Below are 17,215 nucleotides of genomic sequence, written 5' to 3'. Positions count from 1 at the left end.
ATAGTAGTAGACTGAGACTAACCATAAGGTATGCTATAAAGGAAACCTAGCCAGTATAACCAATAAAACAAGGGATTCCTCTCGATCCTCCAGGAAGGGGGAAGGAGGTTGGGATTCAAGAGGGAAGGCAAGATCAAGGACAACAAACATGGAAAGTTATGGGGAGTACATAACTTCTTTATGTTATGTTGTTCATATCTCGCCTTCATTCTTGCTGCTTGGGACAGCGTCCCCAGCACCTGATTCTTAGGTGGCTCACTGGAAAAAACTTTTCAGGACCGTGGAACCAAAGGATGCCCTGTTCCAGGAGGCCACATCTACTTTGTAATGCGTGATAAAGGTATGAGGATTAGCCCATGTAGCTGCTGCACAGATCGAATCCAAAGGCAATCTGGCTTGAAAGGCAATAGAGGTAGACAAGGCCCTTGTTGAGTGCCCTTTAATTTTCCATGGAAGTTTTTGTTTACACAACTTGTAGACATGTTTTATAGTGTCTGAAAGCCAGTTTGATAAAGTCACCTTTGAGACTGCACAACCCCTTTTATTGTCTGCAAAGGATATGAACATTTGGTCAGATTTTCTAAAGTCCTTGGTCCTGTGTAAATAGAAATGTAACTGTCTATGAACATCCAATTGATGAAGCTTATACTCTGCCTTGTTGCCATGATGGGAAAGAACACAGGAAGCTATATGGATTGATTCAAATTGTAGTCAGAACATACCTTGGGTAAGAAGGAGGGTTGGTTTTGAGAAAAATCCAATCTTTATGGAAAGTCAAGTACGGGGGATGAATAGATAAGGCCTGTAATTCTGAAACCCTTCTAGGTGAGGTAATTGCAACCAAGAAAAGGGTCTTTGAAGTCAGAAATTTGAGCGGACAAGAAGCAAATGGTTTGAAGGGAGAAAGAATCAGAGCATCTAAAACTAAATCTAGATTCCAAGGGGGAGAGGTTCTCTTATCGGAGGTCTTAATAGGGTAGTACCTCTTAGGAATGCCTTGCATAACCTATGGGATATGATATTGGAACCTATTTCTCCTATATAGAAATTAGAAATGTCAGCTAACTGAACTCAGATAGTAGCTGCAGCTGCTCCTTGGCCAAAGGTTTCAGCAAGAAATTCAAGAATCTTTGAAATGGGAGCAGTAAAGGGATCAACCTGATTTTTGCCTGCCCAACAAGAGAGCCTCTTCCATTTACTAGCATAAAGTCCCCTAGTAGTGGGCTTATGGGAGGAAATCAAAATGTGTTGAACTGCTGGAGAAACATCGGGAAGCCTGGCTAAGACAGGAAGTGGAGAAACCAAGCTGTGAGCTTGAGAGTTTGAATGGAAGGATGGAGAACCCCAGACTGATGCTTCAAAAGATCTGGCACTGGGTCCAGGATCCAAGGCTCCCCTTACATGTGAGGCCAAAGGAATGGGAACCATTTCTGACAAGGCCAGTAAGGGGCAATGAGGATTAACTTGCAACCCAATGACTGTGCTTTCTGAAGAACCTTGGAGATCAGGGGAAAAGGTGGAAAGGCATAAAGCAGTCACGGGGGCCAATCGTGAACAAGTGCATCTCTGGGTGACTGTCCCGGTGGTGTGACTAGGGCAAAGTAGCTGCTGCATTTGTTGTTCAGGGAGGTGGCAAACAGATCGCAGCATAGCTGGCCCCATTTGCGAAAAATAAAGTCTGCAACTTCCTGCTTCAGGGACCACTCATGGGGCATCAGGATAGCCTGGCTGAGCTTGTCCGCTATCACACTGGATTTCCCTGGGATGTGCATTGCAACCAGAAAGCGTTGGGAAGACATCACCCATTGCCAAACTCATAGAGCCTCTTGATGCAAGGGGTAAGACCTGGTTCCACCCTGTTTGCTGATGTACCATACTACTGACATATTGTCCATCTGAATTGCTATAGTCCCTGTAGGTAGAGAGTCCTGAAGTGTTTGCAATGCCAGGAGCACTGCTCTCATCTCCAGGACATTGATGTGCAAGTGGTACTCATGTTCCTGCCAAGTCCCCTGAACAGTCTGTCCCAGATAACCCTCCCCACCCTATCTGGGAAGCGTCCGTGGTCACTGTGGCTACAGGTTGGGAGAGTAGAAACAGCCTGCCTGTTGTCACCATAGGGGAGTGAAGCCACCACTCCAGATCCCTTTTGCCCGATTCCGTGATCAGAATCTGATGTGATATGGGTAAATCCTGGAATGACCATTGTGCAAATAGAAGCCACTGTAGAATTCTCATGTGGACGTGAGCCATAGGGACCAGAGGGATTGCCGCTGCCATAGAACCCAGGACCTTGAGGATGAATCTTGCTTGAATTCTCTTTTGTGTGAACAGCATGACAACTTGGTGACAGATCGTTAATACTTTTTCTTGAGGCAGCTTTGCTATCATGGCCCTTGTGTCTAAATCTGCCCCTATAAAGGTAATATATTGACAAGGCAATAAGGTAGATGTTTTGTAGTTTATGGTGATCCCAAGTTAAGAACAAGAGCAGATTGTGGATTTCCTTGCCCTGATTTGTTAACAAAATAGATAAGCTAAATTAGAAAATTTTGTTCAAAAATATACTAAGAGAAAAAACACTTAGCCTGAGCCAGTATCTGCAATCTCGACGTTGCAAGCGGCAAACGAGATCTGGGTAACTACCGCTAGGCATGCTGGGATAGGGGCTAGCCTCAAGCCAGTACAAGCTCTCAAGCTATAGTATACAGCTCCGAACCCAAACCGCAAGAATGAAGACGAGATATGGACAACATAACATCATTACTTAGAAGGACTGACAGGGGCTGACATGTTGCAGATTAAGAAGCATATCACAGAACAAGAAGAGGCACAACATGCATGAGTTTAGTAAGTTTGTTATTAAGCAACTGTTTTTTTTTTGATAACTTCAAATCACAAAAGGTTTTAGCACAGGAACTTGGGCAGCAGAAGGTATAATGGGTTGTTGTTAAACTTGGGGAGCCTATAATGAAAAATGGCCAAAGATACTATTCATGTATTAAAGATATTTCAGAAATTTTATGAAAATTTGTATAAAGCAGAGAAATGTGGGAGTCAAGGAAAAGCAGAAATGGAAATGTTTATGGAAGGCTTAAGTATGTTAGAGTTAGAGATAGCTGACGCTCAAAAATTACCAGTTAAAATAGGAGAAAAGAGAAAAATGGTGACATAGTATCAACCTTCAGGAAAGCCTCCAGGAATAGACAGTGTTCATGTGGAAATTTGGAAGTTAGGAGTGTAGAAAGTGACAAAGATCTGGAAGGTTTTGTTTAACAGTATTTTAAAAGGAGGGGAAGCAGAAACACCCTGGAAGCTAGCTGTCGTGGTTGTAATATCTAAATGGGGTAAAGGTCTACCAGACCCAGCTTCATATAGACCCATTACAATTTTAAACCATGATTATAAAGTGTATATGTCCATAATAGCTAAAAGAATGGCAAAGTTTTGTCAAAATTGATAGATATGGATCAATGGGGTTTTGTGGGGGCAAACATTTGACAATGTTAATAGAACAGTGATAATCCACAGAGAAGCAGAATGTAAGAAAATTCTGCTGTTGTTGGTGGGTCTTGATGAGGAGAATGCATTCAACAGAGTAAGCTGGGATTTTATGAGTAGGGCAATGGAAGCATATGCATTCCCTGATACAATAAAAGGTTAATTAGGAGGGTATATGAGGTGTCAGAAGCAAAAATGATAAGTTGTGTTTGAACAGAGGAACCAAGCAAGGGTGAACACTTTCCATTTTGTTATTTGTGTTACTTGTGTTATATTTAGAGCCATTGACAAAAAATAAAATTGGAAATTCAAAGATATAATTGGTATGGCAATCACGAAAAGTTGGCTTTATTTGCAGATATTTGCACCTGATGAAACCATAAAAGGACATCTCAGTGTTATGGAACATAGAGACACTTTCTTGCCTTTTTAGGGTATAATGATAATGAAGATAAAACAAAGGCTATAGCTGTAAATTATGTACCCACTCTTGAATTGGTTCAACAATACCGATATTTACGAGGACATGAAAAAAAATGAAGTATTTAGGAGGATGGATGAAAAAGGATTCTGTAATGGCAGCTAAGGAGATGTGAGAAGACACTAAACAAAAAATAATATAAAAACTGAGAAACTGGAAGCTCTTGTTTTTTTGGGTATGCACAGCAAGATATAACCAGTGAAAATGTTTTAGTCCCTTTAGTTTTATATACAGATTAGGCATATTTTTATCAACCAGTGGAGACGTTTTGGACATAATTACTAAAGAGTTAATGGAGTTTATCTTGAAATGGAAAAGGACAAGTGGAATAAGTTGATCCTTCCAAACAGAACAAGGTGGTTTAGGCTTACCTGATTTAAATGGATATTTAGAACTACACAGTTAAGGGTCATATACAAAACACAAGCAGAAAGCTGTAAAATTCAGAGTAGAAAGTAATGCTCGTGAAGCAGTGGGAGAATTGAAGAAATAAGGAGAGAGTGAGATTTTGGATGCAGATCCTTAAGGACAATACTGACAGTCATACAGAATATTACATTCATAAAATAGAAGAAAGTATTCTAAGAACTAAGCCAACATGAGAATGGAGAAAGGAAATGATACCAGTTGGGATGAACTGCAATTACTGGAACAGGCAAGAGGGAGCTAGAATTTAATGGAAGAAAATGGCAAAGGAACCAACGGATTGGGAGCAAATAACTAGAGAGGGAAAGGTAACAGAATGAGAAGAAGCAAAGAAGACATATGGAATGCATGCTAGAAACTGCCTTCCCTGTCAGATCTCATTGATCTAAGAGTATGGGCAAAGAAAAAGGTACAGGGGAATCCTAAGTGAAAGATCTGTTTTAGCAGAGTTTTATTTGAATATAGAACACAGGCTACTTTTCAAAAAGAGATAATTAGCAGAGCACATAAAATATTGTTCTGTAATTATAGGAATCAGTCAAAAGAGGTTAGAAAAGATTGGGAGGAGAGACTGAACAAGCAATTCACAAAGAAACAATAGGAGGACACATGTATCGCTCTCAAATGTCAAACTGTCATGGCAACTCCCTCTACTCCTATATAATTGCCAAGGACTGGAACAATCTTCCTCAGCACATCTTACAAATTCCAAACCTGTCCACATTTAAATCTACCCTGAAAGATTATCTATATGCTGAATGGCTTTGCACCTGTATTCCTCCCGGCTAGTTTTTCTTCATTCTTTTTTCTTCTCTTATAATGCATTAGATTTTCCTTTTTTTCTGCTCATTCTTGCTTTACTTGCATTGTTGCCCTTTTGGATAATGTACACATTAACTACCTATTTTTTTTATATTTGTTCTTAATGTTTTACTTATATGTATAAGACAGTTATTCCTCCTAATATTTCTGTGATTATGTAACATTTTTTCTAACATACTTTTTGATATTTGGTGTAACTGCTTACCTATACTTTAAGTTGTGCACTGTTCTGGAGCTTTTCTCCCTGGGTCTACGCTGAAAACAGGTTTCTGACCCAGTCAGACACTACCCGGTTAACAAATGTAAATAAATAATAAATAAATAAATATGCAAAAAAGTATAGAATATTTGGGATTTTTGCTTAGAAGTGTTTGCACAGGTATTTTTTATACCTCAAGCAGATTCTAAAAAATGTTTTCAAAGACAGATGTCAAATGTTGGAGATACATCATGCGGAATAAAGAGGTAACTTCGAAAACACATTCTGGGAATATAATGAGGTGGGAGACTTCAAAAATTCCCTACAAAGTACTCCGTCAGAACTATTATGTCAGCAAATGAGTGCAACTTAGGAAATTATTTTTTAAGCTAAGATACAGGATCTAAATTGCCTGCATACCTGCATCTCATACTCAACCAGCACAAAAATGTCAGCATGCTAGCCACTAGGTAGAACACTGTGGGCATGCATAGCAAAGTGCCAACCATATTCATCATATACAGTGGATATAAAAAGTTTACACACCTCTGTTAAAATGCCAGGTTTTTGTAATATAAGAAAATGAGACCACAATAAATCATTTCAAAACTTTTCCCACCTTTAATGTGACCTATAACCTGTACAGTTCAAAAACAAACAAATCTGTTAGGGGAAAATATAAAAAATAAAAAACATACAATAAGCTGGTTGCATAAGTGTGCACATCCTTAAACTAATACTTTGTTGAAGCACCTTTGATTTAATTACAGCATTCAGTCTTCTTGGGTACACACCTGCCATCAATTACAGAGACTCTGATTAATCCCAAATAAAGTTCAGCTGTCCTAGTAGGATTTTCCTGACATTTACTCAGTTGCCTGCTACAGCAAAAGCCATGGTTCGTAGAAAGCTTACAAAGCATCAACGGAATCTCATTGTTGAAAGGTATCAGTCAAGAGAATGGTACAAAAAAATTTCCACAGCATTGGATATACCATGGAACACAGTGAAGACAGTCATCAAAAAGTGGAGAAAATATGGGACAACAGTAAGGTTGCAAAGAACTGGACATACTTCCAAATGTGATGAAAAGACAAGATGAAAACTAGTCAGGGAGGCTGCCAGGAGACTTACAGCAACATTGAAGGAGCTACAGGAATTTCTGGCAAGTACTGTTTGTGTACTACATGTGACAACAATCTCTCGTATTCTCCATATGTCTGGGCTCTGGGGTAGGGTTGCAAGATGAAAGCCTTTTGTTACACAGAAAAACATCCAGGCCTGGCTAAAATTTACAAAACAATACATCAAGTCTCTCAAAAGCATGTGGGAAAATGTGTTATGGTCTGATGAGACCAAGGTTGAACTTTTTGGCCACCATTCCAGAAGGTACGTTTGGCACATGCTTTGGGTTGCTTTTTTTCAGCTGGAAGTGGGGCTTTAGTCAAGGTGGAGGGAATTATGAACAGGTCCAAATACCAATCACTTTTGACCCAAAACCTTCAGGCGTGTACTAGAAAACTGAAGATGAAGATGAATTTCACCTTTCAACACGACAAGACCCCAAGCATACATTCAAATCAACAAAAGAATGGCTTCACCAGAAGAAAATTAAAGTTTTGGAATGGTCCAGCCAGAGCCCAGATCCAAATCCAATAGAAAATCTGTGGGGTGACCTGAAGAGGGCTGTGCACAAGAGATGCCCTCGCAATCTGACAGATTTGGAATGATTTTGCAAGGAAGAGTGAGTAAATATGGCCAAGTGAAGATGTGCCATGCTGATAGACTCCTACCCAAGAAGACTGAATGCTGTAATTAAATCAAAAGGTGCTTCAACAAAGTATTAGTTTAAGGGTGTGCACACTTACGCAACCAGCTTATTGTACATTTTTTATATTTTTCCCCTAACAGATATGTTTGTTTTTCAAATGAATTGTACAGGTTATAGGTCACATTAAAGGTGGGAAAAGTTTTGAAATGATTTATTGTGGTCTCATTTTTTTATATCACAAAACTTGGCATTTTAACAGGGGTGTGTAAACTTTTTATATCCACCGTAAATGGGGAGAATGAGGTAGACAGAAAAGGCAAGAACAGTAAGCAAAGAGTAATACACAAGGGTAACCATAAATGATGAAAGGTGGAGGGGGGATATCTTTACAGAGAAACAGACCTTTTTTCATATACAAAAAATAATGGTAGGTGGAGAAGGTACAGAGGAAATTCTGTAGCTATGATAAGGGGAGAATGGATGGCCAAATGGGTAGGCAGACAAACATGAAATATAGATAGATGTCTAAGTACACACATAACAGGTTGGGAGGACAGTGGATGGACACAGATCTATAGAGCACCCGGACGACTAACAAGGAAATGAAGAATGATGTATAAGGGAGAGAAGATACCAAGACAAGGACAGAGTAGGGTTCTGGCACGGTTGTTTGCCAGCCCAAATGTCAGCAAAAACAGGCATCAGTCACCTGGATGGCTAATGTTATGGGTTGTTTCCCTGCTGTCCTGATGGAAAACTGTGCCAGAAGATACCCATGTTGCCAAGGGTGGGCATCCAGTTCCCACTATACTTCAGCAGCTGTCAGCTGTAGCAACTGATGCTGGGAGACCAGGACAGACCCCTTTGCACCACTTTCATAAAAGGAGTCTTCATTCCCTCCTGAGAAGTAGCCATGGAGGGCAAGATGTCACCTCCAGCAAGACAGCCATTATCTTCCTCCCAAGAGATAACCCTGGAGAACACTAGTGATGCAGCTGAAGGCATCAGCTGGCACAGACTTAGGTGAATGCCATCTCCTCCTATTACTTATCTGGACCTACAGAAAGGCAAGACAATGTGAAAAAATGATTACACACACACACACACACACACACACACACACACACACACACACACACACACACACACACACACACACACACACAAAATCGCTTAAATGACATGTCTGACTGTAGACTGTAACAGGTCAGTGACAGTAACAAGAAAATCTTGTTCTCCCTGGTGCTCCAAGCTGCAGCCCTGTTTTCTATAGTGCCTGAAAAAGCCATGGCCACCCACTCAGTTCAAGTCAGGGAGCAAAACTGTAGCCCAATGCACAGTGATGTACATTTATCAAGTATGTGCCTGGCAACAAAACAAAGCATTGTTCCACTAGTGTATACCACCAGTGTTGCACTGCAGTGCTAAACAATAGGTATGTTTCTGCACAAAGGCACTACAGGAATACTTGTACAAAATGCACAAGCATACTGGTCACATGCCTCATGGTCACCATGGTGAGCACGTCAACACCAGCATATGTGGATAGCATAATGTGCTATGGAATTAATTCATAAACAGTAGCACTAAGTAGCTTAATTAGCATAATCACAGAGCTAATTGGTCCTCATTAGTGTAGCACAACACTACTCATTACAGTACAACTGGGAACACAGGACTTTCAGTTAAGATTCTCTAGACTTGGAGATTTACAGAGTTAAGTAAGGAGTCCTACCACAACAAAGACAATAAGCTCTCTGGTGGATGCCAGTCTCACTAAGGCACTTGTTTTGATGCACATGTAACTAGGAATCCATGACAGCAGCATGGTATTACCCCATCTGTCTTTGTCTTTGCTGGGGGGGGGGTCATGTGTACAATGGCAGCCTTGTGAAAGACATGCCTTAGGTAGTTTGCATTTCCAGGAACACATGTTGAGGCATGGCTATAGTATGTAATTTTGGGAAGGCCGTGCATAGCACTAACTGCAGCTGATTAACAGGTGCATAATGGGAGAGGCTGTGGCCATAGTTACAGTGCAGAAATGGGGTGAGCCTGGGTATAGCAGTAACTGCAACTGATAGATGTATAAAGGGGGAAATGTGGTCTTTGTGTAGACATCCCACAGCATAATGTACACACCCACTGGCTGGTATGTTTTGCCCACAGGCATACATGTACTGACATGGCCACTCAAGGAAGACATTACCTGTTAAAATGTTCTACCTAGGAGAAAAAAAGCCTGCTTCAGGCCCTCCAAATGTGTGGTATATGTCCCTTGGGGCAAAAATATTGCAGAAGGCCTGTATCAGGGCCAGATTTGGCTAGGACTGATGCAGGATATGAATATTGTGTTTGGTCATAATAGTTCTTTGCAATAGGTTTGACAGGTTGCTGATGTGATACAGAGAGATGTACCTTAGGGGTAGCCCATCAACAATAAAGCAGCACTAAGCTCAGGAGTTTGTGGATGCTGGGCTAGCACCATCTGTCTGTCAGGTTGGGGTAACAGCAGGTTGGTGATGTTCACAACAGTAAAACATTACACACTGCACTGCATTGAAGGGAAAGACTGACCAAAGACCATGTGCATGTCTGTCTTTCCAGACATAGGTTTCAATAGCGAAGAGACCATCACAATAGAACAGCATTAGCAGGCCACCTTGATTGACGATGGTGACATACAAGTGGCACTGTTTGCAGCACTATAAGGGAAGGGATTACCCACATCCACTATTATAGAAGCTCCTGTAAGGTACAGGCTGAGTCTACATCCTCTAAAAATAAATAAAAATTCAAAACTATATCACATTGGGCAGTGAATGTTGACAAGTAAGTTAGTACAATGCAGATTAAGTGCTTTCATCTTTTAATACATAAAGACTTCACTGGAACCAAATCCATGCTACCTCACTCATCCATTTATATCCAAAATAAATGTCATGTGATCAAGTAAATGTGTAATTAATACATGAAGGTTATTTACCATACAAAAATTAACAAATACAAAATACAGTTATTAGTACATACAAATATGCAACATCATAAAAATATGCAAAATAATTAAAACACAAGACATTTCTATGCTTAAAAAACAAGAACATGATTTCATTGATAATAACACAACAGATCAAAATTTGGCAGCTCTTAAATTTAAAATGCTGGCAATCGAAACATTATCATTCAGACCAGGAGGATTCATAGTGTTTAGCCTGAGCTGCCACTGTAATTCCTTAAACTTAATCTGAGTTTCCCAGGGACAACATCTTGGATTTTTTGGAACCTTTTCCAATACAGCAAACCTAAACTTTTCAAATTTATCATACGTAAGTGAATGTTTAAAAAATACATTGTTTTCATTGCCCTTAGCAATATCATAGGTGTTTTCATACATTCTTTTATAAAAATACCTTTTGATGTTCCCCACATAAAATGCCTTGCAAGATTTGTAGACTGCTAAGTAAATCACATCAGCTGTCAAACAATTGCAAGCATCTGCACGTTTACCCATTGGATCATATCCAGCAGTCTCCAGAGTGCCACCTGAAAATATATAACCACAGAGATTACAACTACCACATTTTCTAGTTCCTTTAACAGTGTCTATGTTGTTCCTAGTCTTATTTGTTTCGAATTAATACTTCATGTTACAAATCCTTTTAAAAATAAATCTAGGTTGCATAGCAGCAACCTATGCCAGTTCTTTAACTTGTTTCACTTGAAAGATTAACGGGTGATATTTAAGAACTAATTTCCAATCAAATTCATTAAGTGGACTGTCAATTTGAACAATGGTCTAAATATTCATTGTCCTAGTAAGGCCTTAAATTTCATACTTCTAGCATTTACTATTTCAGTCATAATATCATCCACAAATTTTTCAGGATAACCCTGTCCAGGAACATCTTGTACAATTTATGGCTTTCCATCCAAAGTCTGTCATCATTTTATATAATTCTGAGAAGTCTAACAAACTGGCCTTTAATTAAGGATTCCTTTTGCACCATCAGGAGGCAGCAATTATAATGAAAGTATGAGTTAGAACAGTGGATTTTTGAAACAGCTAGACTCAAATCTCCCTTTATTCTTAAATATGGTGACATCTAAATAATTCATCTTTAACGGGGAAAATGTATGTAAATTTCAAATAGGGTGTTCCACTACAATAATCCAAACACTCAAACAATCTTTAAGTCATTCCATAAAATGCATGTATCATCCAAATATTGGACATGCATAGACCAACATGAAACAAAATCAGAACAGAATATAAAATTCAGTTCCCATGCTAACATGACTAAGTTAACAGAAATAGGAGCACATATTGCTCCCAAAGAAATTCCTTGAATTTGTTTAAAATATTTACCTTCAAAGTAAATACATTTTTTTCAATACTATTTCCATAAATTTGGGAAAAATATTAATCTCATTAGTGTCCAAATATTCAACAATGGAAAGGACTCCCAAAAACGTATCAAGACCCTCACTATGGTATAGATCCAAACAAATCAACTACATCCAAACTGAGAAAAATAAAACCATTATTATATAACTTAGGAGTACAATGGCTCAAAAAGTCCCAAGAATCTTAAGAAGTAAGAGACACTAGTCAAAAACTTTTTTAATCTAAAACCTATATAAGAAGCCAAAAGATATGTTTTCATGCACTGGGGTGCATTATCAGTGAAGGGTCTGCAATACTCTGATGTACCTTGGGTATACCAAAAATTTTAGTTATTGTAAGTAAGTTGTTTACCAGATAACTGAAGATTTTCAGAGTAATCAAATCTTTCAACACCAAATCATTCAGATGCTAATCTTATTTAAAGATACAGTTATATATTTGTCAATATTATATAACAAATTAAGCATCTTACTAGCATAATCAAAGGAGTTCATAAGCGCACCCCCCCTTTATCAGGTTTCATAATACATATAGCATTGTTGTCCATAAGTGAATTGGACAAAGATCCCTCTTCCATACTCAAATTTTCATGCTTAATTTTATGATCTTTACCCCAAAGGATCCTTATCACATACTTTTTAAATTGATTTAATAAGGGCTGTGAAGGGGGGGGGTTGAAAATGCTTTCCTTTTTTGGTAACCCCCACCTTATAACCTACTCCCATTTGTTTGTTAATAAAGGAGAAAGATTCATCTTGTGTATAAAAAGCTTCAGTTCAGTAAGACAATCCACCAATCAAATTTAGCTATAGGAAAGAAGGTGAAACTACATTCAAATAGCTTGGAATGTGTATCAGTAAGCTCCTTACCAAAATAATTGAAAATATTAAATCCAGTACGGCAGCAAATGGTACCCACTGTATCCGTTGATGAACCACAATTATTTAAAACCTCTTCCCTACTGCCTCCCCCCGAGGTATAATGATCTGGGGGATGTTGGACAACAAGTGTCTTGTGCTGCTCCTGATTCATACTTAGCTGCTCAGACCTGCGGAGGGGGCAGATTCTAAATGGTCATCCAAGGAGATATCAATCAGAACCTTAGAATCATTAACTGTGTCAAACTCATTGGAATGCAACTATTCATTACTACTATAATGAACATCTTTATCATCATTGCCCTTCAACACAGGATAAGCAGTGTGATCCTTGTATGCTTGGTCATCTCTCTCTCACTGTCTTTCTCTTTCTAATTTCTTTAATCTTCTGTTCTTAATAATTTCAACCTCTTGATCTGAATTCTGCAATATATTACAATAATGAGTACTAAAAGTATCAAAGAATAAGTCACTAGTAATACTTTGATCTAATTTGCAAATGTCATTGTATAATGGCTTTAATTGGTTGTTATTATTGTCCATCAAAGCCTGAACCAATTTCAGGCTACATCTGTCAAACATTTTCACAAGTTCACAATAAAGAAAAGAACCTGTCCAAATTCCATTGGGAAATTTCATACCCATAACCCTGTAGGTACCTGTTTTCTATCCAGACAAATACAAAATAACTGCTATCAAGTAGCAACCTACGTTATTTAAACTGTTTCTTTCTAAAATGTTAAGTTGTACAGATGAAGGTTCTGTGGTCACGCAATCTTTAATATTAAAACAAAACTCCTTGGTGAGCCAGTCTGTGATGCGAAAATGGTCAACCATAAAAGCAGAATCAGTACAGTGGGTTTACTTGGTCTATTAGATGCCAAACTACTACTTCTACCTTCTTGTTGTCATAGAAACCACTGTCACACCATGGGGTTTACCACCAGTCATCCTCATCCTAGAATTGGTCACAAGTGCCTGTTCTAATAGAACTGGACCATTCAGAACCAAATCCATCTGCTGAATTCTTGGTGTATCACCATCTATTGAGACAGCAACATTCCTTTCAGGAATAATGGTATCCACCATTAACGAACCTGTGTTCATAGTACCAGTTTCCATGCAAAAAGTGCCATTTTAAGTAAGCATCAGAATTTACTGAATGAGTTTCCCAACCAGGGAAACATTTGTCTGTGTAGCAAGGTCTACCTCATTCCTTTCATTCAGGGTAAACAGTTCTTGCAAATAAATAACAAATGCACCACTGCCACAAAAGGAACAAATTGTACCAAAATAAATAAATAAACTAAAAAAATTCAAAACTGTATCACAACGGACAGCAAATGTTGGCAAGAAAATAATTTCTTACAATACACGTTAAGTGATTTTGTCTCTTATTACATAAAGACTTAATCAGAACCAAATCCATTCTACCTCATTCATCCATTTATATCCAATATATAATGATTGTTAATATGCTCTGTGGATTTCTGGATGATGTGCAGCAAATACACAGTGAAAAGGAGTATGCAGACAGGCACACAATGCTGCTGAGTTTGATGGTGTCAAGTGTTGCATCCACAGATACCTCAGTGAGACATACTGCAACCTTCATCTGGGCTGCCTTCAGAGGCCATGCCTTCCGTGCTTGTGGAAAGGTCCAGATTTGGGCAGGTGAGTCACAGACAGTCCTAAGTCAGACTATACAGATCATATCTGTTACTGAGGGAACACAGGCTGCCATCTCTGACTATGGGTGTCCTTGGCAATGGCAGTCCAAGGGTTCTGCACCTGAGATACCTCATCAGACTGCACATACACTTTCAGATAGATCTATTCCTTCCCTGTTGCCTGTGAGTACACAGCCTGTCACCCCTGCTCATGCAAAACAGCCACTTCATGAGCAGTGATGCTTTACAGAACCAGAAAACTCATAGACCTGCAGTTATATTCCTTCCCGACTAAGGACTGCATAACTATCTCCACTGGTGGGCACCAACTAATTGTGCTTCCATCTCTGACCTGCACATCTACTTGTTAATAGTCAAGTCAAATGGAAGAGCTCCACCTCTTCCTTCTTACCTACCCCAACTGGTGTACCACAGGGATCCATCCTTGGGCCCATGCTCTTTAATATCTTCATCAATAGCTTTCACACTCCTATTCCTGATGCCAAAATTATTCAATACACAGATGACTCAACCTTAGTCTGCTCTGCCTCAAACCTCTCTGAATTGCTGACCAAAACCCAAACTGCTTTTTCTACAACTGAAAACTGGATGCGCCAAAACCACCTCTCTCTCAATGCAAATAAATCAAAAATTCTACTATTCCCTCCCACAAAGACATACTCTTACGACAAAAATGCTTTCAAAGTCCTTAGTCAAACCAGCTCACCTATAGAAGTGGTTCCTTCCGCTAAACTACTTGGAATTACTATTGACGGACAGCTCAAATTTGATATCCATATTCAACAAAATATTAAGAAAACCCACCAAAAGCTAGGTATGCTGTACAAGAACAATTGCTTTCTCTCCTACTCTACTAGGCATACTCTGACCACTACTTATCTACTTCCTTCCTTATTATATGGAGCCCCTCTCTTAACTAACCTGTCCTCCTCTATCACCTCCAAACTAAAAAATATGGCTAGGCTTGTATAGGCCCTAGGGCCGATAGCCTAGTACCAACCTATGAACCTATGAACTGCTACAATAAAATCTCTAAATTTGCCACCAAATCCAAAACTTCTACCCATCATTGCCTTACCCTACGATCCCTAAATTGGCTTCAACTCCCAAACTACTTAGACTTCCTCCAACTCACCACAGCACACAGACTTGTATTTCACCCAACAAAATGTCCAGCTCTAACAAATATCCTTCCCCCTTACACCCCCAAAAGAACTCTCAGATCTGAACATCAAAACCTAGTTGCTATCCACAAACCCATACATCCAGCTGGCCAACTTCTCCTCTCTGTCTCACTAGGCAAAACATGGAATTCTCTTCCTTCCTCTCTAAGAACCATACCAAACTCAGAAAACTTCAAAACCCAGGTTTTCAAACACCTGTCTACAAAATGGAAATGTACCTGCCTTCACCCCACCTAATCATTCCAAGTATATTGTCCCCAGGGGAGTCTTTCTCAGGTTCCTAAGCTCTCTATAATCTCCCATAGCTAATTTCATATGAGTGTATCTAAGCTGTCTTCATCTCTTATAGCTACTTATCACATGACTCTACTTTGTAAATATTGTAAATAGCTTCCTACTTTAAAAGTGTGCATCCACATTTACTTAAATGTTTGTATGTAAACTGTTTTCACACCAAATACATGAGTGTTTGCTCAGATGAAACTGTATAACCCATAAGACCACCACAATGAATTTTGTTGACTATGCGTGTCATTGAATGTACTTATTTGTAACTGTATTATATAATGTAAGTTCTACACTTTTGTATCTTTGTATTCTCAACTGTATAATGTATCTTGGAGCTTTTCTCCCTGGACCTCCACTAAAAATGGGTCATTTTGGCCTAGTGGACTTCCCCGGTAATCAAACTGGAAAGAAAGAAATAAATAATACCCCCGGGCCTCCGCTGAAAATGGAACTACGTCCAGTCGGACACTCCCGGTCAACAAATGTAAATAAAATAAAATACCAAGTACTGTACCCATATCAGTGATGGTGCCACAATACTGCAAGCCAACACAGTGGCCAATGCCAGCTGTCAAATCATGGAGGCTTTCCTGTACCACTATACGATGTGATTCCCAACTCCCTATGGCCTTCAAGAGTAAATGGCTACTGTATTCACCTCCTGTGACACTACGTGTTCCTTCACCTATATAAGTGATTTGTGGGCATGATGATATCTGCTGCACAACACGGCCAGTCCATGCACTGCCCTATATAGATTGAGTGTGATAATGCATGCATCATTTTGTTCTGGGCTGTGTCATAGCCCATAGTTGTCATGCTGTTGAGACACCACCTCTTTGCTAGTGCAGCAATGTATTGCAACCGCTTCTGCTCAGCTATGGTACTTCTCCATCATGTTCTTCATATGACTCTCCACCCTGTCCTTCTGCTTTAAATACAATTGGTACAGAAGGTCCAACTAAGATGTTTTCTTGCCACTCCATCTGTTTATGCCATGATGTACTATTGAACATGCAACAAACATCTTGCTACAGTTGTCTGGAATGTATTACAGTGCCCTTCCTGATGTTACTAGTAAAAAAAAAAAAAACATTTTTTGAGTAGGCTGTGCAACCACTCAACTATATTATACATTTTCAAATCTGCTGCATTATAGGCCATTTCTTTCATTCTCTGGAGGTTGAAGATGGGCATCATCAAGAGCTTGGGGCATATTTAGCATTACCATGTTGTCAGTGTATTTATTTATTCCTTGTTGACTGGGTTAGTCTCACTAGGCCGGTATCCTCTTTTCAAGGGAGAGTCAGTGTGGTATTCATAGTGACTACTGTGAGTTTGACCAGCATACCAGGAACTATCCTTACTCCTTTTTCAAAAAGTGCCATGGGAGCTTTTACATCCACCAGAGCTACCATCAGTTCAGGAAGATGGGAACTTGGTTTAACATTTTTTCCAAAGGATGGTACACCCAGGAATACAAAGCCCCCTTATGAAGTGCATATGAATACAGCAGGCTTTTTCCCTTAGTGTACATAGGCTGGAACAGTGTTGTAAGTTACAGTAAAA

Source organism: Protopterus annectens, chromosome 2.part0, assembly GCF_019279795.1.
Source record: "Protopterus annectens isolate FY-2018-M chromosome 2.part0, PAN1.0, whole genome shotgun sequence".
Lineage (NCBI taxonomy): Eukaryota > Metazoa > Chordata > Ceratodontiformes > Protopteridae > Protopterus > Protopterus annectens.
This window is presented reverse-complemented; position numbering follows the sequence as displayed.